We start from the raw sequence: 18,569 nt of genomic DNA, 5'->3' as shown, positions 1-18,569 counted from the left end.
CCCGCGTTGCCCGTCTCCTTTTCTCGCTCCTCGCTCAAGATCTGCAAGCAGCTGAGCGTTTGCTAGCCCGCCTGGAAAAGGCAGGATCTTAGTCTGTCCGCAATCTGATTGGCTCGGCCAAAGGGCCGGGGCGGCCTCAGGGAAATGGGAGCTGCCTGGGAAATGGAACGCCTCGCAAGCCGAGAAGGGGGTTCCGCGAAGGTGGTGAGTGGTGCGACGAGGGACTTCGGCCCCACACGAAGGCAGGAGCGTCCTTACTCTGGTTTCTCTTCATCACGCACAAGTCTTTCGCCTTTTACTAAAGACTTCCGTGGAGAGGAATACCAATGAGTTAAATTCCATTTTTGGCAGGCTTTGCCTTCTGGCAGAGCCCTGTGAGTTTGTCAAACGTCAAAGCAGCTGTGTCCGTGGAGAGGTCGGCCTGTGCAAAGAGAGCACGGCCGTGGGTGGGTGCTCAGCAGCGGCCAGTGTTACGTCCAGTTAACAATACTGCACCGCGACACTTGAGAAGTGTCAGAGGAGGTTGGCTCAGGCAGCAAAGAGTGGGGGTCATCGCTTCTCGGCCTTTTGGCTAAGATCAAGTGTAGTATCTGTTCTTATCAGTTTAATATCTGATATGTCCTCTACACGGGGACAACTTATTAAACGGATTTTTAGTACCGGGAGGTGAAAAAGGGGCTTGCTCCGTTCACTCCACGCATCGACCTGGCCTTGCAGTGCAGCTGGGAACGGTGCAGCCTTCTCTCCACCTGTGGACAAAAAAAAAAAAACTTGCTCAGCTTTTCAGGGCGTGAGCCAAATGGGACGGCCGCCGGGGGTCACGCTAAGTACCCCTGCCGACTTAGTGGCGGCTTCTCGGTAGGCTCCTTTGGTTTTTGTCTTCTTGCAATTACGCTTTGTCAGCCATGACAACTGGCCGAAAAGTGCAGCGCGCCACAGCAAGGTGTAGCAACAACAGGGCCCCCGTGCGCGTTCTGCATTTCCCCCTGCAGGCATGGGGGGCAACGTTTCCATCCCGCCACAGGGCCCGTTTACCGCTCCCCGCGTTGCCCGTCTCCTTTTCTCGCTCCTCGCTCAAGATCTGCAAGCAGCTGAGCGTTTGCTAGCCCGCCTGGAAAAGGCAGGATCTTAGTCTGTCCGCAATCTGATTGGCTCGGCCAAAGGGCCGGGGCGGCCTCAGGGAAATGGGAGCTGCCTGGGAATTGGAACGCCTCGCAAGCCGAGAAGGGGGTTCCGCGAAGGTGGTGAGTGGTGCGACGAGGGACTTCGGCCCCACACGAAGGCAGGAGCGTCCTTACTCTGGTTTCTCTTCATCACGCACAAGTCTTTCGCCTTTTACTAAAGACTTCCGTGGAGAGGAATACCAATGAGTTAAATTCCATTTTTGGCAGGCTTTGCCTTCTGGCAGAGCCCTGTGAGTTTGTCAAACGTCAAAGCAGCTGTGTCCGTGGAGAGGTCGGCCTGTGCAAAGAGAGCACGGCCGTGGGTGGGTGCTCAGCAGCGGCCAGTGTTACGTCCAGTTAACAATACTGCACCGCGACACTTGAGAAGTGTCAGAGGAGGTTGGCTCAGGCAGCAAAGAGTGGGGGTCATCGCTTCTCGGCCTTTTGGCTAAGATCAAGTGTAGTATCTGTTCTTATCAGTTTAATATCTGATATGTCCTCTACACGGGGACAACTTATTAAACGGATTTTTAGAACCGGGAGCTGAAAAAGGGGCTTGCTCCGTTCACTCCACGCATCGACCTGGCCTTGCAGTGCCGCTGGGAACGGTGCAGCCTTCTCTCCACCTGTGGACAAAAAAAAAAAACTTGCTCAGCTTTTCAGGGCGTGAGCCAAATGGGACGGCCGCCGGGGGTCACGCTAAGTACACCCTGCCGACTTAGTGGCGGCTTCTCGGTAGGCTCCTTTGGTTTTTGTCTTCTTGCAATTACGCTTTGTCAGCCATGACAACTGGCCGAAAAGTGCAGCGCGCCACAGCAAGGTGTAGCAACAACAGGGCCCCCGTGCGCGTTCTGCATTTCCGCCTGCAGGCATAGGGGGCAACGTTTCCATCCCGCCACAGGGCCCGTTTACCGCTCCCCGCGTTGCCCGTCTCCTTTTCTCGCTCCTCGCTCAAGATCTGCAAGCAGCTGAGCGTTTGCTAGCCCGCCTGGAAAAGGCAGGATCTTAGTCTGTCCGCAATCTGATTGGCTCGGCCAAAGGGCCGGGGCGGCCTCAGGGAAATGGGAGCTGCCTGGGAAATGGAACGCCTCGCAAGCCGAGAAGGGGGTTCCGCGAAGGTGGTGAGTGGTGCGACGAGGGACTTCGGCCCCACACGAAGGCAGGAGCGTCCTTACTCTGGTTTCTCTTCATCACGCACAAGTCTTTCGCCTTTTACTAAAGACTTCCGTGGAGAGGAATACCAATGAGTTAAATTCCATTTTTGGCAGGCTTTGCCTTCTGGCAGAGCCCTGTGAGTTTGTCAAACGTCAAAGCAGCTGTGTCCGTGGAGAGGTCGGCCTGTGCAAAGAGAGCACGGCCGTGGGTGGGTGCTCAGCAGCGGCCAGTGTTACGTCCAGTTAACAATACTGCACCGCGACACTTGAGAAGTGTCAGAGGAGGTTGGCTCAGGCAGCAAAGAGTGGGGGTCATCGCTTCTCGGCCTTTTGGCTAAGATCAAGTGTAGTATCTGTTCTTATCAGTTTAATATCTGATATGTCCTCTACACGGGGACAACTTATTAAACGGATTTTTAGAACCGGGAGCTGAAAAAGGGGCTTGCTCCGTTCACTCCACGCATCGACCTGGCCTTGCAGTGCCGCTGGGAACGGTGCAGCCTTCTCTCCACCTGTGGACAAAAAAAAAAAACTTGCTCAGCTTTTCAGGGCGTGAGCCAAATGGGACGGCCGCCGGGGGTCACGCTAAGTACCCCTGCCGACTTAGTGGCGGCTTCTCGGTAGGCTCCTTTGGTTTTTGTCTTCTTGCAATTACGCTTTGTCAGCCATGACAACTGGCCGAAAAGTGCAGCGCGCCACAGCAAGGTGTAGCAACAACAGGGCCCCCGTGCGCGTTCTGCATTTCCCCCTGCAGGCATAGGGGGCAACGTTTCCATCCCGCCACAGGGCCCGTTTACCGCTCCCCGCGTTGCCCGTCTCCTTTTCTCGCTCCTCGCTCAAGATCTGCAAGCAGCTGAGCGTTTGCTAGCCCGCCTGGAAAAGGCAGGATCTTAGTCTGTCCGCAATCTGATTGGCTCGGCCAAAGGGCCGGGGCGGCCTCAGGGAAATGGGAGCTGCCTGGGAAATGGAACGCCTCGCAAGCCGAGAAGGGGGTTCCGCGAAGGTGGTGAGTGGTGCGACGAGGGACTTCGGCCCCACACGAAGGCAGGAGCGTCCTTACTCTGGTTTCTCTTCATCACGCACAAGTCTTTCGCCTTTTACTAAAGACTTCCGTGGAGAGGAATACCAATGAGTTAAATTCCATTTTTGGCAGGCTTTGCCTTCTGGCAGAGCCCTGTGAGTTTGTCAAACGTCAAAGCAGCTGTGTCCGTGGAGAGGTCGGCCTGTGCAAAGAGAGCACGGCCGTGGGTGGGTGCTCAGCAGCGGCCAGTGTTACGTCCAGTTAACAATACTGCACCGCGACACTTGAGAAGTGTCAGAGGAGGTTGGCTCAGGCAGCAAAGAGTGGGGGTCATCGCTTCTCGGCCTTTTGGCTAAGATCAAGTGTAGTATCTGTTCTTATCAGTTTAATATCTGATATGTCCTCTACACGGGGACAACTTATTAAACGGATTTTTAGAACCGGGAGCTGAAAAAGGGGCTTGCTCCGTTCACTCCACGCATCGACCTGGCCTTGCAGTGCCGCTGGGAACGGTGCAGCCTTCTCTCCACCTGTGGACAAAAAAAAAAAACTTGCTCAGCTTTTCAGGGCGTGAGCCAAATGGGACGGCCGCCGGGGGTCACGCTAAGTACCCCTGCCGACTTAGTGGCGGCTTCTCGGTAGGCTCCTTTGGTTTTTGTCTTCTTGCAATTACGCTTTGTCAGCCATGACAACTGGCCGAAAAGTGCAGCGCGCCACAGCAAGGTGTAGCAACAACAGGGCCCCCGTGCGCGTTCTGCATTTCCCCCTGCAGGCATAGGGGGCAACGTTTCCATCCCGCCACAGGGCCCGTTTACGGCTCCCCGCATTGCCCGTCTCCTTTTCTCGCTCCTCGCTCAAGATCTGCAAGCAGCTGAGCGTTTGCTAGCCCGCCTGGAAAAGGCAGGATCTTAGTCTGTCCGCAATCTGATTGGCTCGGCCAAAGGGCCGGGGCGGCCTCAGGGAAATGGGAGCTGCCTGGGAAATGGAACGCCTCGCAAGCCGAGAAGGGGGTTCCGCGAAGGTGGTGAGTGGTGCGACGAGGGACTTCGGCCCCACACGAAGGCAGGAGCGTCCTTACTCTGGTTTCTCTTCATCACGCACAAGTCTTTCGCCTTTTACTAAAGACTTCCGTGGAGAGGAATACCAATGAGTTAAATTCCATTTTTGGCAGGCTTTGCCTTCTGGCAGAGCCCTGTGAGTTTGTCAAACGTCAAAGCAGCTGTGTCCGTGGAGAGGTCGGCCTGTGCAAAGAGAGCACGGCCGTGGGTGGGTGCTCAGCAGCGGCCAGTGTTACGTCCAGTTAACAATACTGCACCGCGACACTTGAGAAGTGTCAGAGGAGGTTGGCTCAGGCAGCAAAGAGTGGTGGTCATCGCTTCTCGGCCTTTTGGCTAAGATCAAGTGTAGTATCTGTTCTTATCAGTTTAATATCTGATATGTCCTCTACACGGGGACAACTTATTAAACGGATTTTTAGTACCGGGAGGTGAAAAAGGGGCTTGCTCCGTTCACTCCACGCATCGACCTGGCCTTGCAGTGCAGCTGGGAACGGTGCAGCCTTCTCTCCACCTGTGGACAAAAAAAAAAAAACTTGCTCAGCTTTTCAGGGCGTGAGCCAAATGGGACGGCCGCCGGGGGTCACGCTAAGTACCCCTGCCGACTTAGTGGCGGCTTCTCGGTAGGCTCCTTTGGTTTTTGTCTTCTTGCAATTACGCTTTGTCAGCCATGACAACTGGCCGAAAAGTGCAGCGCGCCACAGCAAGGTGTAGCAACAACAGGGCCCCCGTGCGCGTTCTGCATTTCCCCCTGCAGGCATAGGGGGCAACGTTTCCATCCCGCCACAGGGCCCGTTTACCGCTCCCCGCGTTGCCCGTCTCCTTTTCTCGCTCCTCGCTCAAGATCTGCAAGCAGCTGAGCGTTTGCTAGCCCGCCTGGAAAAGGCAGGATCTTAGTCTGTCCGCAATCTGATTGGCTCGGCCAAAGGGCCGGGGCGGCCTCAGGGAAATGGGAGCTGCCTGGGAAATGGAACGCCTCGCAAGCCGAGAAGGGGGTTCCGCGAAGGTGGTGAGTGGTGCGACGAGGGACTTCGGCCCCACACGAAGGCAGGAGCGTCCTTACTCTGGTTTCTCTTCATCACGCACAAGTCTTTCGCCTTTTACTAAAGACTTCCGTGGAGAGGAATACCAATGAGTTAAATTCCATTTTTGGCAGGCTTTGCCTTCTGGCAGAGCCCTGTGAGTTTGTCAAACGTCAAAGCAGCTGTGTCCGTGGAGAGGTCGGCCTGTGCAAAGAGAGCACGGCCGTGGGTGGGTGCTCAGCAGCGGCCAGTGTTACGTCCAGTTAACAATACTGCACCGCGACACTTGAGAAGTGTCAGAGGAGGTTGGCTCAGGCAGCAAAGAGTGGTGGTCATCGCTTCTCGGCCTTTTGGCTAAGATCAAGTGTAGTATCTGTTCTTATCAGTTTAATATCTGATATGTCCTCTACACGGGGACAACTTATTAAACGGATTTTTAGTACCGGGAGGTGAAAAAGGGGCTTGCTCCGTTCACTCCACGCATCGACCTGGCCTTGCAGTGCAGCTGGGAACGGTGCAGCCTTCTCTCCACCTGTGGACAAAAAAAAAAAAACTTGCTCAGCTTTTCAGGGCGTGAGCCAAATGGGACGGCCGCCGGGGGTCACGCTAAGTACCCCTGCCGACTTAGTGGCGGCTTCTCGGTAGGCTCCTTTGGTTTTTGTCTTCTTGCAATTACGCTTTGTCAGCCATGACAACTGGCCGAAAAGTGCAGCGCGCCACAGCAAGGTGTAGCAACAACAGGGCCCCCGTGCGCGTTCTGCATTTCCCCCTGCAGGCATAGGGGGCAACGTTTCCATCCCGCCACAGGGCCCGTTTACCGCTCCCCGCGTTGCCCGTCTCCTTTTCTCGCTCCTCGCTCAAGATCTGCAAGCAGCTGAGCGTTTGCTAGCCCGCCTGGAAAAGGCAGGATCTTAGTCTGTCCGCAATCTGATTGGCTCGGCCAAAGGGCCGGGGCGGCCTCAGGGAAATGGGAGCTGCCTGGGAAATGGAACGCCTCGCAAGCCGAGAAGGGGGTTCCGCGAAGGTGGTGAGTGGTGCGACGAGGGACTTCGGCCCCACACGAAGGCAGGAGCGTCCTTACTCTGGTTTCTCTTCATCACGCACAAGTCTTTCGCCTTTTACTAAAGACTTCCGTGGAGAGGAATACCAATGAGTTAAATTCCATTTTTGGCAGGCTTTGCCTTCTGGCAGAGCCCTGTGAGTTTGTCAAACGTCAAAGCAGCTGTGTCCGTGGAGAGGTCGGCCTGTGCAAAGAGAGCACGGCCGTGGGTGGGTGCTCAGCAGCGGCCAGTGTTACGTCCAGTTAACAATACTGCACCGCGACACTTGAGAAGTGTCAGAGGAGGTTGGCTCAGGCAGCAAAGAGTGGGGGTCATCGCTTCTCGGCCTTTTGGCTAAGATCAAGTGTAGTATCTGTTCTTATCAGTTTAATATCTGATATGTCCTCTACACGGGGACAACTTATTAAACGGATTTTTAGAACCGGGAGCTGAAAAAGGGGCTTGCTCCGTTCACTCCACGCATCGACCTGGCCTTGCAGTGCCGCTGGGAACGGTGCAGCCTTCTCTCCACCTGTGGACAAAAAAAAAAAACTTGCTCAGCTTTTCAGGGCGTGAGCCAAATGGGACGGCCGCCGGGGGTCACGCTAAGTACCCCTGCCGACTTAGTGGCGGCTTCTCGGTAGGCTCCTTTGGTTTTTGTCTTCTTGCAATTACGCTTTGTCAGCCATGACAACTGGCCGAAAAGTGCAGCGCGCCACAGCAAGGTGTAGCAACAACAGGGCCCCCGTGCGCGTTCTGCATTTCCCCCTGCAGGCATGGGGGGCAACGTTTCCATCCCGCCACAGGGCCCGTTTACCGCTCCCCGCGTTGCCCGTCTCCTTTTCTCGCTCCTCGCTCAAGATCTGCAAGCAGCTGAGCGTTTGCTAGCCCGCCTGGAAAAGGCAGGATCTTAGTCTGTCCGCAATCTGATTGGCTCGGCCAAAGGGCCGGGGCGGCCTCAGGGAAATGGGAGCTGCCTGGGAAATGGAACGCCTCGCAAGCCGAGAAGGGGGTTCCGCGAAGGTGGTGAGTGGTGCGACGAGGGACTTCGGCCCCACACGAAGGCAGGAGCGTCCTTACTCTGGTTTCTCTTCATCACGCACAAGTCTTTCGCCTTTTACTAAAGACTTCCGTGGAGAGGAATACCAATGAGGTAAATTCCATTTTTGGCAGGCTTTGCCTTCTGGCAGAGCCCTGTGAGTTTGTCAAACGTCAAAGCAGCTGTGTCCGTGGAGAGGTCGGCCTGTGCAAAGAGAGCACGGCCGTGGGTGGGTGCTCAGCAGCGGCCAGTGTTACGTCCAGTTAACAATACTGCACCGCGACACTTGAGAAGTGTCAGAGGAGGTTGGCTCAGGCAGCAAAGAGTGGGGGTCATCGCTTCTCGGCCTTTTGGCTAAGATCAAGTGTAGTATCTGTTCTTATCAGTTTAATATCTGATATGTCCTCTACACGGGGACAACTTATTAAACGGATTTTTAGAACCGGGAGCTGAAAAAGGGGCTTGCTCCGTTCACTCCACGCATCGACCTGGCCTTGCAGTGCCGCTGGGAACGGTGCAGCCTTCTCTCCACCTGTGGACAAAAAAAAAAAACTTGCTCAGCTTTTCAGGGCGTGAGCCAAATGGGACGGCCGCCGGGGGTCACGCAAAGTACCCCTGCCGACTTAGTGGCGGCTTCTCGGTAGGCTCCTTTGGTTTTTGTCTTCTTGCAATTACGCTTTGTCAGCCATGACAACTGGCCGAAAAGTGCAGCGCGCCACAGCAAGGTGTAGCAACAACAGGGCCCCCGTGCGCGTTCTGCATTTCCCCCTGCAGGCATGGGGGGCAACGTTTCCATCCCGCCACAGGGCCCGTTTACCGCTCCCCGCGTTGCCCGTCTCCTTTTCTCGCTCCTCGCTCAAGATCTGCAAGCAGCTGAGCGTTTGCTAGCCCGCCTGGAAAAGGCAGGATCTTAGTCTGTCCGCAATCTGATTGGCTCGGCCAAAGGGCCGGGGCGGCCTCAGGGAAATGGGAGCTGCCTGGGAAATGGAACGCCTCGCAAGCCGAGAAGGGGGTTCCGCGAAGGTGGTGAGTGGTGCGACGAGGGACTTCGGCCCCACACGAAGGCAGGAGCGTCCTTACTCTGGTTTCTCTTCATCACGCACAAGTCTTTCGCCTTTTACTAAAGACTTCCGTGGAGAGGAATACCAATGAGTTAAATTCCATTTTTGGCAGGCTTTGCCTTCTGGCAGAGCCCTGTGAGTTTGTCAAACGTCAAAGCAGCTGTGTCCGTGGAGAGGTCGGCCTGTGCAAAGAGAGCACGGCCGTGGGTGGGTGCTCAGCAGCGGCCAGTGTTACGTCCAGTTAACAATACTGCACCGCGACACTTGAGAAGTGTCAGAGGAGGTTGGCTCAGGCAGCAAAGAGTGGGGGTCATCGCTTCTCGGCCTTTTGGCTAAGATCAAGTGTAGTATCTGTTCTTATCAGTTTAATATCTGATATGTCCTCTACACGGGGACAACTTATTAAACGGATTTTTAGAACCGGGAGCTGAAAAAGGGGCTTGCTCCGTTCACTCCACGCATCGACCTGGCCTTGCAGTGCCGCTGGGAACGGTGCAGCCTTCTCTCCACCTGTGGACAAAAAAAAAAAACTTGCTCAGCTTTTCAGGGCGTGAGCCAAATGGGACGGCCGCCGGGGGTCACGCTAAGTACCCCTGCCGACTTAGTGGCGGCTTCTCGGTAGGCTCCTTTGGTTTTTGTCTTCTTGCAATTACGCTTTGTCAGCCATGACAACTGGCCGAAAAGTGCAGCGCGCCACAGCAAGGTGTAGCAACAACAGGGCCCCCGTGCGCGTTCTGCATTTCCCCCTGCAGGCATGGGGGGCAACGTTTCCATCCCGCCACAGGGCCCGTTTACCGCTCCCCGCGTTGCCCGTCTCCTTTTCTCGCTCCTCGCTCAAGATCTGCAAGCAGCTGAGCGTTTGCTAGCCCGCCTGGAAAAGGCAGGATCTTAGTCTGTCCGCAATCTGATTGGCTCGGCCAAAGGGCCGGGGCGGCCTCAGGGAAATGGGAGCTGCCTGGGAAATGGAACGCCTCGCAAGCCGAGAAGGGGGTTCCGCGAAGGTGGTGAGTGGTGCGACGAGGGACTTCGGCCCCACACGAAGGCAGGAGCGTCCTTACTCTGGTTTCTCTTCATCACGCACAAGTCTTTCGCCTTTTACTAAAGACTTCCGTGGAGAGGAATACCAATGAGGTAAATTCCATTTTTGGCAGGCTTTGCCTTCTGGCAGAGCCCTGTGAGTTTGTCAAACGTCAAAGCAGCTGTGTCCGTGGAGAGGTCGGCCTGTGCAAAGAGAGCACGGCCGTGGGTGGGTGCTCAGCAGCGGCCAGTGTTACGTCCAGTTAACAATACTGCACCGCGACACTTGAGAAGTGTCAGAGGAGGTTGGCTCAGGCAGCAAAGAGTGGGGGTCATCGCTTCTCGGCCTTTTGGCTAAGATCAAGTGTAGTATCTGTTCTTATCAGTTTAATATCTGATATGTCCTCTACACGGGGACAACTTATTAAACGGATTTTTAGAACCGGGAGCTGAAAAAGGGGCTTGCTCCGTTCACTCCACGCATCGACCTGGCCTTGCAGTGCCGCTGGGAACGGTGCAGCCTTCTCTCCACCTGTGGACAAAAAAAAAAAACTTGCTCAGCTTTTCAGGGCGTGAGCCAAATGGGACGGCCGCCGGGGGTCACGCAAAGTACCCCTGCCGACTTAGTGGCGGCTTCTCGGTAGGCTCCTTTGGTTTTTGTCTTCTTGCAATTACGCTTTGTCAGCCATGACAACTGGCCGAAAAGTGCAGCGCGCCACAGCAAGGTGTAGCAACAACAGGGCCCCCGTGCGCGTTCTGCATTTCCCCCTGCAGGCATGGGGGGCAACGTTTCCATCCCGCCACAGGGCCCGTTTACCGCTCCCCGCGTTGCCCGTCTCCTTTTCTCGCTCCTCGCTCAAGATCTGCAAGCAGCTGAGCGTTTGCTAGCCCGCCTGGAAAAGGCAGGATCTTAGTCTGTCCGCAATCTGATTGGCTCGGCCAAAGGGCCGGGGCGGCCTCAGGGAAATGGGAGCTGCCTGGGAAATGGAACGCCTCGCAAGCCGAGAAGGGGGTTCCGCGAAGGTGGTGAGTGGTGCGACGAGGGACTTCGGCCCCACACGAAGGCAGGAGCGTCCTTACTCTGGTTTCTCTTCATCACGCACAAGTCTTTCGCCTTTTACTAAAGACTTCCGTGGAGAGGAATACCAATGAGTTAAATTCCATTTTTGGCAGGCTTTGCCTTCTGGCAGAGCCCTGTGAGTTTGTCAAACGTCAAAGCAGCTGTGTCCGTGGAGAGGTCGGCCTGTGCAAAGAGAGCACGGCCGTGGGTGGGTGCTCAGCAGCGGCCAGTGTTACGTCCAGTTAACAATACTGCACCGCGACACTTGAGAAGTGTCAGAGGAGGTTGGCTCAGGCAGCAAAGAGTGGGGGTCATCGCTTCTCGGCCTTTTGGCTAAGATCAAGTGTAGTATCTGTTCTTATCAGTTTAAAATCTGATATGTCCTCTACACGGGGACAACTTATTAAACGGATTTTTAGAACCGGGAGCTGAAAAAGGGGCTTGCTCCGTTCACTCCACGCATCGACCTGGCCTTGCAGTGCCGCTGGGAACGGTGCAGCCTTCTCTCCACCTGTGGACAAAAAAAAAAAACTTGCTCAGCTTTTCAGGGCGTGAGCCAAATGGGACGGCCGCCGGGGGTCACGCTAAGTACCCCTGCCGACTTAGTGGCGGCTTCTCGGTAGGCTCCTTTGGTTTTTGTCTTCTTGCAATTACGCTTTGTCAGCCATGACAACTGGCCGAAAAGTGCAGCGCGCCACAGCAAGGTGTAGCAACAACAGGGCCCCCGTGCGCGTTCTGCATTTCCGCCTGCAGGCATAGGGGGCAACGTTTCCATCCCGCCACAGGGCCCGTTTACCGCTCCCCGCGTTGCCCGTCTCCTTTTCTCGCTCCTCGCTCAAGATCTGCAAGCAGCTGAGCGTTTGCTAGCCCGCCTGGAAAAGGCAGGATCTTAGTCTGTCCGCAATCTGATTGGCTCGGCCAAAGGGCCGGGGCGGCCTCAGGGAAATGGGAGCTGCCTGGGAAATGGAACGCCTCGCAAGCCGAGAAGGGGGTTCCGCGAAGGTGGTGAGTGGTGCGACGAGGGACTTCGGCCCCACACGAAGGCAGGAGCGTCCTTACTCTGGTTTCTCTTCATCACGCACAAGTCTTTCGCCTTTTACTAAAGACTTCCGTGGAGAGGAATACCAATGAGTTAAATTCCATTTTTGGCAGGCTTTGCCTTCTGGCAGAGCCCTGTGAGTTTGTCAAACGTCAAAGCAGCTGTGTCCGTGGAGAGGTCGGCCTGTGCAAAGAGAGCACGGCCGTGGGTGGGTGCTCAGCAGCGGCCAGTGTTACGTCCAGTTAACAATACTGCACCGCGACACTTGAGAAGTGTCAGAGGAGGTTGGCTCAGGCAGCAAAGAGTGGGGGTCATCGCTTCTCGGCCTTTTGGCTAAGATCAAGTGTAGTATCTGTTCTTATCAGTTTAATATCTGATATGTCCTCTACACGGGGACAACTTATTAAACGGATTTTTAGAACCGGGAGCTGAAAAAGGGGCTTGCTCCGTTCACTCCACGCATCGACCTGGCCTTGCAGTGCCGCTGGGAACGGTGCAGCCTTCTCTCCACCTGTGGACAAAAAAAAAAAACTTGCTCAGCTTTTCAGGGCGTGAGCCAAATGGGACGGCCGCCGGGGGTCACGCTAAGTACCCCTGCCGACTTAGTGGCGGCTTCTCGGTAGGCTCCTTTGGTTTTTGTCTTCTTGCAATTACGCTTTGTCAGCCATGACAACTGGCCGAAAAGTGCAGCGCGCCACAGCAAGGTGTAGCAACAACAGGGCCCCCGTGCGCGTTCTGCATTTCCCCCTGCAGGCATAGGGGGCAACGTTTCCATCCCGCCACAGGGCCCGTTTACCGCTCCCCGCGTTGCCCGTCTCCTTTTCTCGCTCCTCGCTCAAGATCTGCAAGCAGCTGAGCGTTTGCTAGCCCGCCTGGAAAAGGCAGGATCTTAGTCTGTCCGCAATCTGATTGGCTCGGCCAAAGGGCCGGGGCGGCCTCAGGGAAATGGGAGCTGCCTGGGAAATGGAACGCCTCGCAAGCCGAGAAGGGGGTTCCGCGAAGGTGGTGAGTGGTGCGACGAGGGACTTCGGCCCCACACGAAGGCAGGAGCGTCCTTACTCTGGTTTCTCTTCATCACGCACAAGTCTTTCGCCTTTTACTAAAGACTTCCGTGGAGAGGAATACCAATGAGTTAAATTCCATTTTTGGCAGGCTTTGCCTTCTGGCAGAGCCCTGTGAGTTTGTCAAACGTCAAAGCAGCTGTGTCCGTGGAGAGGTCGGCCTGTGCAAAGAGAGCACGGCCGTGGGTGGGTGCTCAGCAGCGGCCAGTGTTACGTCCAGTTAACAATACTGCACCGCGACACTTGAGAAGTGTCAGAGGAGGTTGGCTCAGGCAGCAAAGAGTGGTGGTCATCGCTTCTCGGCCTTTTGGCTAAGATCAAGTGTAGTATCTGTTCTTATCAGTTTAATATCTGATATGTCCTCTACACGGGGACAACTTATTAAACGGATTTTTAGTACCGGGAGGTGAAAAAGGGGCTTGCTCCGTTCACTCCACGCATCGACCTGGCCTTGCAGTGCAGCTGGGAACGGTGCAGCCTTCTCTCCACCTGTGGACAAAAAAAAAAAAACTTGCTCAGCTTTTCAGGGCGTGAGCCAAATGGGACGGCCGCCGGGGGTCACGCTAAGTACCCCTGCCGACTTAGTGGCGGCTTCTCGGTAGGCTCCTTTGGTTTTTGTCTTCTTGCAATTACGCTTTGTCAGCCATGACAACTGGCCGAAAAGTGCAGCGCGCCACAGCAAGGTGTAGCAACAACAGGGCCCCCGTGCGCGTTCTGCATTTCCCCCTGCAGGCATAGGGGGCAACGTTTCCATCCCGCCACAGGGCCCGTTTACCGCTCCCCGCGTTGCCCGTCTCCTTTTCTCGCTCCTCGCTCAAGATCTGCAAGCAGCTGAGCGTTTGCTAGCCCGCCTGGAAAAGGCAGGATCTTAGTCTGTCCGCAATCTGATTGGCTCGGCCAAAGGGCCGGGGCGGCCTCAGGGAAATGGGAGCTGCCTGGGAAATGGAACGCCTCGCAAGCCGAGAAGGGGGTTCCGCGAAGGTGGTGAGTGGTGCGACGAGGGACTTCGGCCCCACACGAAGGCAGGAGCGTCCTTACTCTGGTTTCTCTTCATCACGCACAAGTCTTTCGCCTTTTACTAAAGACTTCCGTGGAGAGGAATACCAATGAGTTAAATTCCATTTTTGGCAGGCTTTGCCTTCTGGCAGAGCCCTGTGAGTTTGTCAAACGTCAAAGCAGCTGTGTCCGTGGAGAGGTCGGCCTGTGCAAAGAGAGCACGGCCGTGGGTGGGTGCTCAGCAGCGGCCAGTGTTACGTCCAGTTAACAATACTGCACCGCGACACTTGAGAAGTGTCAGAGGAGGTTGGCTCAGGCAGCAAAGAGTGGGGGTCATCGCTTCTCGGCCTTTTGGCTAAGATCAAGTGTAGTATCTGTTCTTATCAGTTTAATATCTGATATGTCCTCTACACGGGGACAACTTATTAAACGGATTTTTAGAACCGGGAGCTGAAAAAGGGGCTTGCTCCGTTCACTCCACGCATCGACCTGGCCTTGCAGTGCCGCTGGGAACGGTGCAGCCTTCTCTCCACCTGTGGACAAAAAAAAAAAACTTGCTCAGCTTTTCAGGGCGTGAGCCAAATGGGACGGCCGCCGGGGGTCACGCTAAGTACCCCTGCCGACTTAGTGGCGGCTTCTCGGTAGGCTCCTTTGGTTTTTGTCTTCTTGCAATTACGCTTTGTCAGCCATGACAACTGGCCGAAAAGTGCAGCGCGCCACAGCAAGGTGTAGCAAGAACAGGGCCCCCGTGCGCGTTCTGCATTTCCGCCTGCAGGCATAGGGGGCAACGTTTCCATCCCGCCACAGGGCCCGTTTACCGCTCCCCGCGTTGCCCGTCTCCTTTTCTCGCTCCTCGCTCAAGATCTGCAAGCAGCTGAGCGTTTGCTAGCCCGCCTGGAAAAGGCAGGATCTTAGTCTGTCCGCAATCTGATTGGCTCGGCCAAAGGGCCGGGGCGGCCTCAGGGAAATGGGAGCTGCCTGGGAAATGGAACGCCTCGCAAGCCGAGAAGGGGGTTCCGCGAAGGTGGTGAGTGGTGCGACGAGGGACTTCGGCCCCACACGAAGGCAGGAGCGTCCTTACTCTGGTTTCTCTTCATCACGCACAAGTCTTTCGCCTTTTACTAAAGACTTCCGTGGAGAGGAATACCAATGAGGTAAATTCCATTTTTGGCAGGCTTTGCCTTCTGGCAGAGCCCTGTGAGTTTGTCAAACGTCAAAGCAGCTGTGTCCGTGGAGAGGTCGGCCTGTGCAAAGAGAGCACGGCCGTGGGTGGGTGCTCAGCAGCGGCCAGTGTTACGTCCAGTTAACAATACTGCACCGCGACACTTGAGAAGTGTCAGAGGAGGTTGGCTCAGGCAGCAAAGAGTGGGGGTCATCGCTTCTCGGCCTTTTGGCTAAGATCAAGTGTAGTATCTGTTCTTATCAGTTTAATATCTGATATGTCCTCTACACGGGGACAACTTATTAAACGGATTTTTAGAACCGGGAGCTGAAAAAGGGGCTTGCTCCGTTCACTCCACGCATCGACCTGGCCTTGCAGTGCCGCTGGGAACGGTGCAGCCTTCTCTCCACCTGTGGACAAAAAAAAAAAACTTGCTCAGCTTTTCAGGGCGTGAGCCAAATGGGACGGCCGCCGGGGGTCACGCTAAGTACCCCTGCCGACTTAGTGGCGGCTTCTCGGTAGGCTCCTTTGGTTTTTGTCTTCTTGCAATTACGCTTTGTCAGCCATGACAACTGGCCGAAAAGTGCAGCGCGCCACAGCAAGGTGTAGCAACAACAGGGCCCCCGTGCGCGTTCTGCATTTCCCCCTGCAGGCATAGGGGGCAACGTTTCCATCCCGCCACAGGGCCCGTTTACCGCTCCCCGCGTTGCCCGTCTCCTTTTCTCGCTCCTCGCTCAAGATCTGCAAGCAGCTGAGCGTTTGCTAGCCCGCCTGGAAAAGGCAGGATCTTAGTCTGTCCGCAATCTGATTGGCTCGGCCAAAGGGCCGGGGCGGCCTCAGGGAAATGGGAGCTGCCTGGGAAATGGAACGCCTCGCAAGCCGAGAAGGGGGTTCCGCGAAGGTGGTGAGTGGTGCGACGAGGGACTTCGGCCCCACACGAAGGCAGGAGCGTCCTTACTCTGGTTTCTCTTCATCACGCACAAGTCTTTCGCCTTTTACTAAAGACTTCCGTGGAGAGGAATACCAATGAGGTAAATTCCATTTTTGGCAGGCTTTGCCTTCTGGCAGAGCCCTGTGAGTTTGTCAAACGTCAAAGCAGCTGTGTCCGTGGAGAGGTCGGCCTGTGCAAAGAGAGCACGGCCGTGGGTGGGTGCTCAGCAGCGGCCAGTGTTACGTCCAGTTAACAATACTGCACCGCGACACTTGAGAAGTGTCAGAGGAGGTTGGCTCAGGCAGCAAAGAGTGGGGGTCATCGCTTCTCGGCCTTTTGGCTAAGATCAAGTGTAGTATCTGTTCTTATCAGTTTAATATCTGATATGTCCTCTACACGGGGACAACTTATTAAACGGATTTTTAGAACCGGGAGCTGAAAAAGGGGCTTGCTCCGTTCACTCCACGCATCGACCTGGCCTTGCAGTGCCGCTGGGAACGGTGCAGCCTTCTCTCCACCTGTGGACAAAAAAAAAAAACTTGCTCAGCTTTTCAGGGCGTGAGCCAAATGGGACGGCCGCCGGGGGTCACGCAAAGTACCCCTGCCGACTTAGTGGCGGCTTCTCGGTAGGCTCCTTTGGTTTTTGTCTTCTTGCAATTACGCTTTGTCAGCCATGACAACTGGCCGAAAAGTGCAGCGCGCCACAGCAAGGTGTAGCAACAACAGGGCCCCCGTGCGCGTTCTGCATTTCCCCCTGCAGGCATGGGGGGCAACGTTTCCATCCCGCCACAGGGCCCGTTTACCGCTCCCCGCGTTGCCCGTCTCCTTTTCTCGCTCCTCGCTCAAGATCTGCAAGCAGCTGAGCGTTTGCTAGCCCGCCTGGAAAAGGCAGGATCTTAGTCTGTCCGCAATCTGATTGGCTCGGCCAAAGGGCCGGGGCGGCCTCAGGGAAATGGGAGCTGCCTGGGAAATGGAACGCCTCGCAAGCCGAGAAGGGGGTTCCGCGAAGGTGGTGAGTGGTGCGACGAGGGACTTCGGCCCCACACGAAGGCAGGAGCGTCCTTACTCTGGTTTCTCTTCATCACGCACAAGTCTTTCGCCTTTTACTAAAGACTTCCGTGGAGAGGAATACCAATGAGTTAAATTCCATTTTTGGCAGGCTTTGCCTTCTGGCAGAGCCCTGTGAGTTTGTCAAACGTCAAAGCAGCTGTGTCCGTGGAGAGGTCGGCCTGTGCAAAGAGAGCACGGCCGTGGGTGGGTGCTCAGCAGCGGCCAGTGTTACGTCCAGTTAACAATACTGCACCGCGACACTTGAGAAGTGTCAGAGGAGGTTGGCTCAGGCAGCAAAGAGTGGGGGTCATCGCTTCTCGGCCTTTTGGCTAAGATCAAGTGTAGTATCTGTTCTTATCAGTTTAAAATCTGATATGTCCTCTACACGGGGACAACTTATTAAACGGATTTTTAGAACCGGGAGCTGAAAAAGGGGCTTGCTCCGTTCACTCCACGCATCGACCTGGCCTTGCAGTGCCGCTGGGAACGGTGCAGCCTTCTCTCCACCTGTGGACAAAAAAAAAAAACTTGCTCAGCTTTTCAGGGCGTGAGCCAAATGGGACGGCCGCCGGGGGTCACGCTAAGTACCCCTGCCGACTTAGTGGCGGCTTCTCGGTAGGCTCCTTTGGTTTTTGTCTTCTTGCAATTACGCTTTGTCAGCCATGACAACTGGCCGAAAAGTGCAGCGCGCCACAGCAAGGTGTAGCAACAACAGGGCCCCCGTGCGCGTTCTGCATTTCCGCCTGCAGGCATAGGGGGCAACGTTTCCATCCCGCCACAGGGCCCGTTTACCGCTCCCCGCGTTGCCCGTCTCCTTTTCTCGCTCCTCGCTCAAGATCTGCAAGCAGCTGAGCGTTTGCTAGCCCGCCTGGAAAAGGCAGGATCTTAGTCTGTCCGCAATCTGATTGGCTCGGCCAAAGGGCCGGGGCGGCCTCAGGGAAATGGGAGCTGCCTGGGAAATGGAACGCCTCGCAAGCCGAGAAGGGGGTTCCGCGAAGGTGGTGAGTGGTGCGACGAGGGACTTCGGCCCCACACGAAGGCAGGAGCGTCCTTACTCTGGTTTCTCTTCATCACGCACAAGTCTTTCGCCTTTTACTAAAGACTTCCGTGGAGAGGAATACCAATGAGTTAAATTCCATTTTTGGCAGGCTTTGCCTTCTGGCAGAGCCCTGTGAGTTTGTCAAACGTCAAAGCAGCTGTGTCCGTGGAGAGGTCGGCCTGTGCAAAGAGAGCACGGCCGTGGGTGGGTGCTCAGCAGCGGCCAGTGTTACGTCCAGTTAACAATACTGCACCGCGACACTTGAGAAGTGTCAGAGGAGGTTGGCTCAGGCAGCAAAGAGTGGGGGTCATCGCTTCTCGGCCTTTTGGCTAAGATCAAGTGTAGTATCTGTTCTTATCAGTTTAATATCTGATATGTCCTCTACACGGGGACAACTTATTAAACGGATTTTTAGAACCGGGAGCTGAAAAAGGGGCTTGCTCCGTTCACTCCACGCATCGACCTGGCCTTGCAGTGCCGCTGGGAACGGTGCAGCCTTCTCTCCACCTGTGGACAAAAAAAAAAAACTTGCTCAGCTTTTCAGGGCGTGAGCCAAATGGGACGGCCGCCGGGGGTCACGCTAAGTACCCCTGCCGACTTAGTGGCGGCTTCTCGGTAGGCTCCTTTGGTTTTTGTCTTCTTGCAATTACGCTTTGTCA

General features: G+C 55.6%; 36 non-coding genes across 36 annotated transcripts; all 36 read left to right on the top strand.

Moving 5' to 3' along the window:
• The first annotated feature begins 254 nt into the window (after positions 1-254).
• Positions 255-370, top strand: LOC137113429 (U5 spliceosomal RNA). The gene has a single exon (XR_010912559.1). It is a non-coding gene; the product is annotated as a U5 spliceosomal RNA (small nuclear RNA).
• A 181-nt stretch (positions 371-551) lies between these two features.
• Positions 552-742, top strand: LOC137114286 (U2 spliceosomal RNA). Its single transcript, XR_010913394.1, has one exon. It is a non-coding gene; the product is annotated as a U2 spliceosomal RNA (small nuclear RNA).
• Positions 743-1,294: 552 nt separating this feature from the next.
• LOC137113427 (U5 spliceosomal RNA) lies at positions 1,295-1,410 on the top strand. Its single transcript, XR_010912557.1, has one exon. It is a non-coding gene; the product is annotated as a U5 spliceosomal RNA (small nuclear RNA).
• Positions 1,411-1,591: 181 nt separating this feature from the next.
• Positions 1,592-1,782, top strand: LOC137113750 (U2 spliceosomal RNA). Its single transcript, XR_010912871.1, has one exon. It is a non-coding gene; the product is annotated as a U2 spliceosomal RNA (small nuclear RNA).
• A 552-nt stretch (positions 1,783-2,334) lies between these two features.
• LOC137113426 (U5 spliceosomal RNA) lies at positions 2,335-2,450 on the top strand. Its single transcript, XR_010912556.1, has one exon. It is a non-coding gene; the product is annotated as a U5 spliceosomal RNA (small nuclear RNA).
• A 181-nt stretch (positions 2,451-2,631) lies between these two features.
• LOC137113738 (U2 spliceosomal RNA) lies at positions 2,632-2,822 on the top strand. The gene has a single exon (XR_010912860.1). It is a non-coding gene; the product is annotated as a U2 spliceosomal RNA (small nuclear RNA).
• A 551-nt stretch (positions 2,823-3,373) lies between these two features.
• Positions 3,374-3,489, top strand: LOC137113425 (U5 spliceosomal RNA). Its single transcript, XR_010912555.1, has one exon. It is a non-coding gene; the product is annotated as a U5 spliceosomal RNA (small nuclear RNA).
• Positions 3,490-3,670: 181 nt separating this feature from the next.
• On the top strand, positions 3,671-3,861 carry LOC137113725 (U2 spliceosomal RNA). Its single transcript, XR_010912848.1, has one exon. It is a non-coding gene; the product is annotated as a U2 spliceosomal RNA (small nuclear RNA).
• A 551-nt stretch (positions 3,862-4,412) lies between these two features.
• LOC137113424 (U5 spliceosomal RNA) lies at positions 4,413-4,528 on the top strand. Its single transcript, XR_010912554.1, has one exon. It is a non-coding gene; the product is annotated as a U5 spliceosomal RNA (small nuclear RNA).
• A 181-nt stretch (positions 4,529-4,709) lies between these two features.
• LOC137114285 (U2 spliceosomal RNA) lies at positions 4,710-4,900 on the top strand. The gene has a single exon (XR_010913393.1). It is a non-coding gene; the product is annotated as a U2 spliceosomal RNA (small nuclear RNA).
• Positions 4,901-5,452: 552 nt separating this feature from the next.
• On the top strand, positions 5,453-5,568 carry LOC137113423 (U5 spliceosomal RNA). Its single transcript, XR_010912553.1, has one exon. It is a non-coding gene; the product is annotated as a U5 spliceosomal RNA (small nuclear RNA).
• A 181-nt stretch (positions 5,569-5,749) lies between these two features.
• LOC137114284 (U2 spliceosomal RNA) lies at positions 5,750-5,940 on the top strand. The gene has a single exon (XR_010913392.1). It is a non-coding gene; the product is annotated as a U2 spliceosomal RNA (small nuclear RNA).
• Positions 5,941-6,492: 552 nt separating this feature from the next.
• Positions 6,493-6,608, top strand: LOC137113422 (U5 spliceosomal RNA). The gene has a single exon (XR_010912552.1). It is a non-coding gene; the product is annotated as a U5 spliceosomal RNA (small nuclear RNA).
• Positions 6,609-6,789: 181 nt separating this feature from the next.
• On the top strand, positions 6,790-6,980 carry LOC137113714 (U2 spliceosomal RNA). Its single transcript, XR_010912837.1, has one exon. It is a non-coding gene; the product is annotated as a U2 spliceosomal RNA (small nuclear RNA).
• Positions 6,981-7,531: 551 nt separating this feature from the next.
• On the top strand, positions 7,532-7,647 carry LOC137113854 (U5 spliceosomal RNA). The gene has a single exon (XR_010912974.1). It is a non-coding gene; the product is annotated as a U5 spliceosomal RNA (small nuclear RNA).
• A 181-nt stretch (positions 7,648-7,828) lies between these two features.
• On the top strand, positions 7,829-8,019 carry LOC137113703 (U2 spliceosomal RNA). The gene has a single exon (XR_010912826.1). It is a non-coding gene; the product is annotated as a U2 spliceosomal RNA (small nuclear RNA).
• A 551-nt stretch (positions 8,020-8,570) lies between these two features.
• LOC137113420 (U5 spliceosomal RNA) lies at positions 8,571-8,686 on the top strand. The gene has a single exon (XR_010912551.1). It is a non-coding gene; the product is annotated as a U5 spliceosomal RNA (small nuclear RNA).
• Positions 8,687-8,867: 181 nt separating this feature from the next.
• Positions 8,868-9,058, top strand: LOC137113692 (U2 spliceosomal RNA). The gene has a single exon (XR_010912815.1). It is a non-coding gene; the product is annotated as a U2 spliceosomal RNA (small nuclear RNA).
• A 551-nt stretch (positions 9,059-9,609) lies between these two features.
• LOC137113852 (U5 spliceosomal RNA) lies at positions 9,610-9,725 on the top strand. Its single transcript, XR_010912972.1, has one exon. It is a non-coding gene; the product is annotated as a U5 spliceosomal RNA (small nuclear RNA).
• Positions 9,726-9,906: 181 nt separating this feature from the next.
• LOC137113681 (U2 spliceosomal RNA) lies at positions 9,907-10,097 on the top strand. The gene has a single exon (XR_010912804.1). It is a non-coding gene; the product is annotated as a U2 spliceosomal RNA (small nuclear RNA).
• Positions 10,098-10,648: 551 nt separating this feature from the next.
• On the top strand, positions 10,649-10,764 carry LOC137113419 (U5 spliceosomal RNA). Its single transcript, XR_010912550.1, has one exon. It is a non-coding gene; the product is annotated as a U5 spliceosomal RNA (small nuclear RNA).
• A 181-nt stretch (positions 10,765-10,945) lies between these two features.
• Positions 10,946-11,136, top strand: LOC137114263 (U2 spliceosomal RNA). The gene has a single exon (XR_010913371.1). It is a non-coding gene; the product is annotated as a U2 spliceosomal RNA (small nuclear RNA).
• A 551-nt stretch (positions 11,137-11,687) lies between these two features.
• On the top strand, positions 11,688-11,803 carry LOC137113418 (U5 spliceosomal RNA). Its single transcript, XR_010912549.1, has one exon. It is a non-coding gene; the product is annotated as a U5 spliceosomal RNA (small nuclear RNA).
• A 181-nt stretch (positions 11,804-11,984) lies between these two features.
• LOC137113670 (U2 spliceosomal RNA) lies at positions 11,985-12,175 on the top strand. The gene has a single exon (XR_010912793.1). It is a non-coding gene; the product is annotated as a U2 spliceosomal RNA (small nuclear RNA).
• A 551-nt stretch (positions 12,176-12,726) lies between these two features.
• On the top strand, positions 12,727-12,842 carry LOC137113417 (U5 spliceosomal RNA). Its single transcript, XR_010912548.1, has one exon. It is a non-coding gene; the product is annotated as a U5 spliceosomal RNA (small nuclear RNA).
• A 181-nt stretch (positions 12,843-13,023) lies between these two features.
• Positions 13,024-13,214, top strand: LOC137114283 (U2 spliceosomal RNA). Its single transcript, XR_010913391.1, has one exon. It is a non-coding gene; the product is annotated as a U2 spliceosomal RNA (small nuclear RNA).
• Positions 13,215-13,766: 552 nt separating this feature from the next.
• LOC137113415 (U5 spliceosomal RNA) lies at positions 13,767-13,882 on the top strand. The gene has a single exon (XR_010912546.1). It is a non-coding gene; the product is annotated as a U5 spliceosomal RNA (small nuclear RNA).
• A 181-nt stretch (positions 13,883-14,063) lies between these two features.
• Positions 14,064-14,254, top strand: LOC137113658 (U2 spliceosomal RNA). Its single transcript, XR_010912782.1, has one exon. It is a non-coding gene; the product is annotated as a U2 spliceosomal RNA (small nuclear RNA).
• Positions 14,255-14,805: 551 nt separating this feature from the next.
• LOC137113851 (U5 spliceosomal RNA) lies at positions 14,806-14,921 on the top strand. Its single transcript, XR_010912971.1, has one exon. It is a non-coding gene; the product is annotated as a U5 spliceosomal RNA (small nuclear RNA).
• A 181-nt stretch (positions 14,922-15,102) lies between these two features.
• Positions 15,103-15,293, top strand: LOC137113647 (U2 spliceosomal RNA). Its single transcript, XR_010912771.1, has one exon. It is a non-coding gene; the product is annotated as a U2 spliceosomal RNA (small nuclear RNA).
• Positions 15,294-15,844: 551 nt separating this feature from the next.
• Positions 15,845-15,960, top strand: LOC137113850 (U5 spliceosomal RNA). Its single transcript, XR_010912970.1, has one exon. It is a non-coding gene; the product is annotated as a U5 spliceosomal RNA (small nuclear RNA).
• A 181-nt stretch (positions 15,961-16,141) lies between these two features.
• LOC137113636 (U2 spliceosomal RNA) lies at positions 16,142-16,332 on the top strand. Its single transcript, XR_010912759.1, has one exon. It is a non-coding gene; the product is annotated as a U2 spliceosomal RNA (small nuclear RNA).
• A 551-nt stretch (positions 16,333-16,883) lies between these two features.
• On the top strand, positions 16,884-16,999 carry LOC137113414 (U5 spliceosomal RNA). The gene has a single exon (XR_010912545.1). It is a non-coding gene; the product is annotated as a U5 spliceosomal RNA (small nuclear RNA).
• A 181-nt stretch (positions 17,000-17,180) lies between these two features.
• On the top strand, positions 17,181-17,371 carry LOC137114262 (U2 spliceosomal RNA). Its single transcript, XR_010913370.1, has one exon. It is a non-coding gene; the product is annotated as a U2 spliceosomal RNA (small nuclear RNA).
• Positions 17,372-17,922: 551 nt separating this feature from the next.
• Positions 17,923-18,038, top strand: LOC137113413 (U5 spliceosomal RNA). The gene has a single exon (XR_010912544.1). It is a non-coding gene; the product is annotated as a U5 spliceosomal RNA (small nuclear RNA).
• A 181-nt stretch (positions 18,039-18,219) lies between these two features.
• Positions 18,220-18,410, top strand: LOC137113624 (U2 spliceosomal RNA). Its single transcript, XR_010912748.1, has one exon. It is a non-coding gene; the product is annotated as a U2 spliceosomal RNA (small nuclear RNA).
• The last annotated feature ends 159 nt before the right edge of the window (positions 18,411-18,569 follow it).

Source organism: Channa argus, unplaced genomic scaffold (assembly GCF_033026475.1).
Source record: "Channa argus isolate prfri unplaced genomic scaffold, Channa argus male v1.0 Contig016, whole genome shotgun sequence".
In the NCBI taxonomy this organism is placed as follows: Eukaryota; Metazoa; Chordata; class Actinopteri; order Anabantiformes; family Channidae; genus Channa; species Channa argus.
The sequence above is the reverse complement of the archived record's forward strand: the minus strand, read 5'-3'. Positions and strand labels throughout refer to the sequence as shown.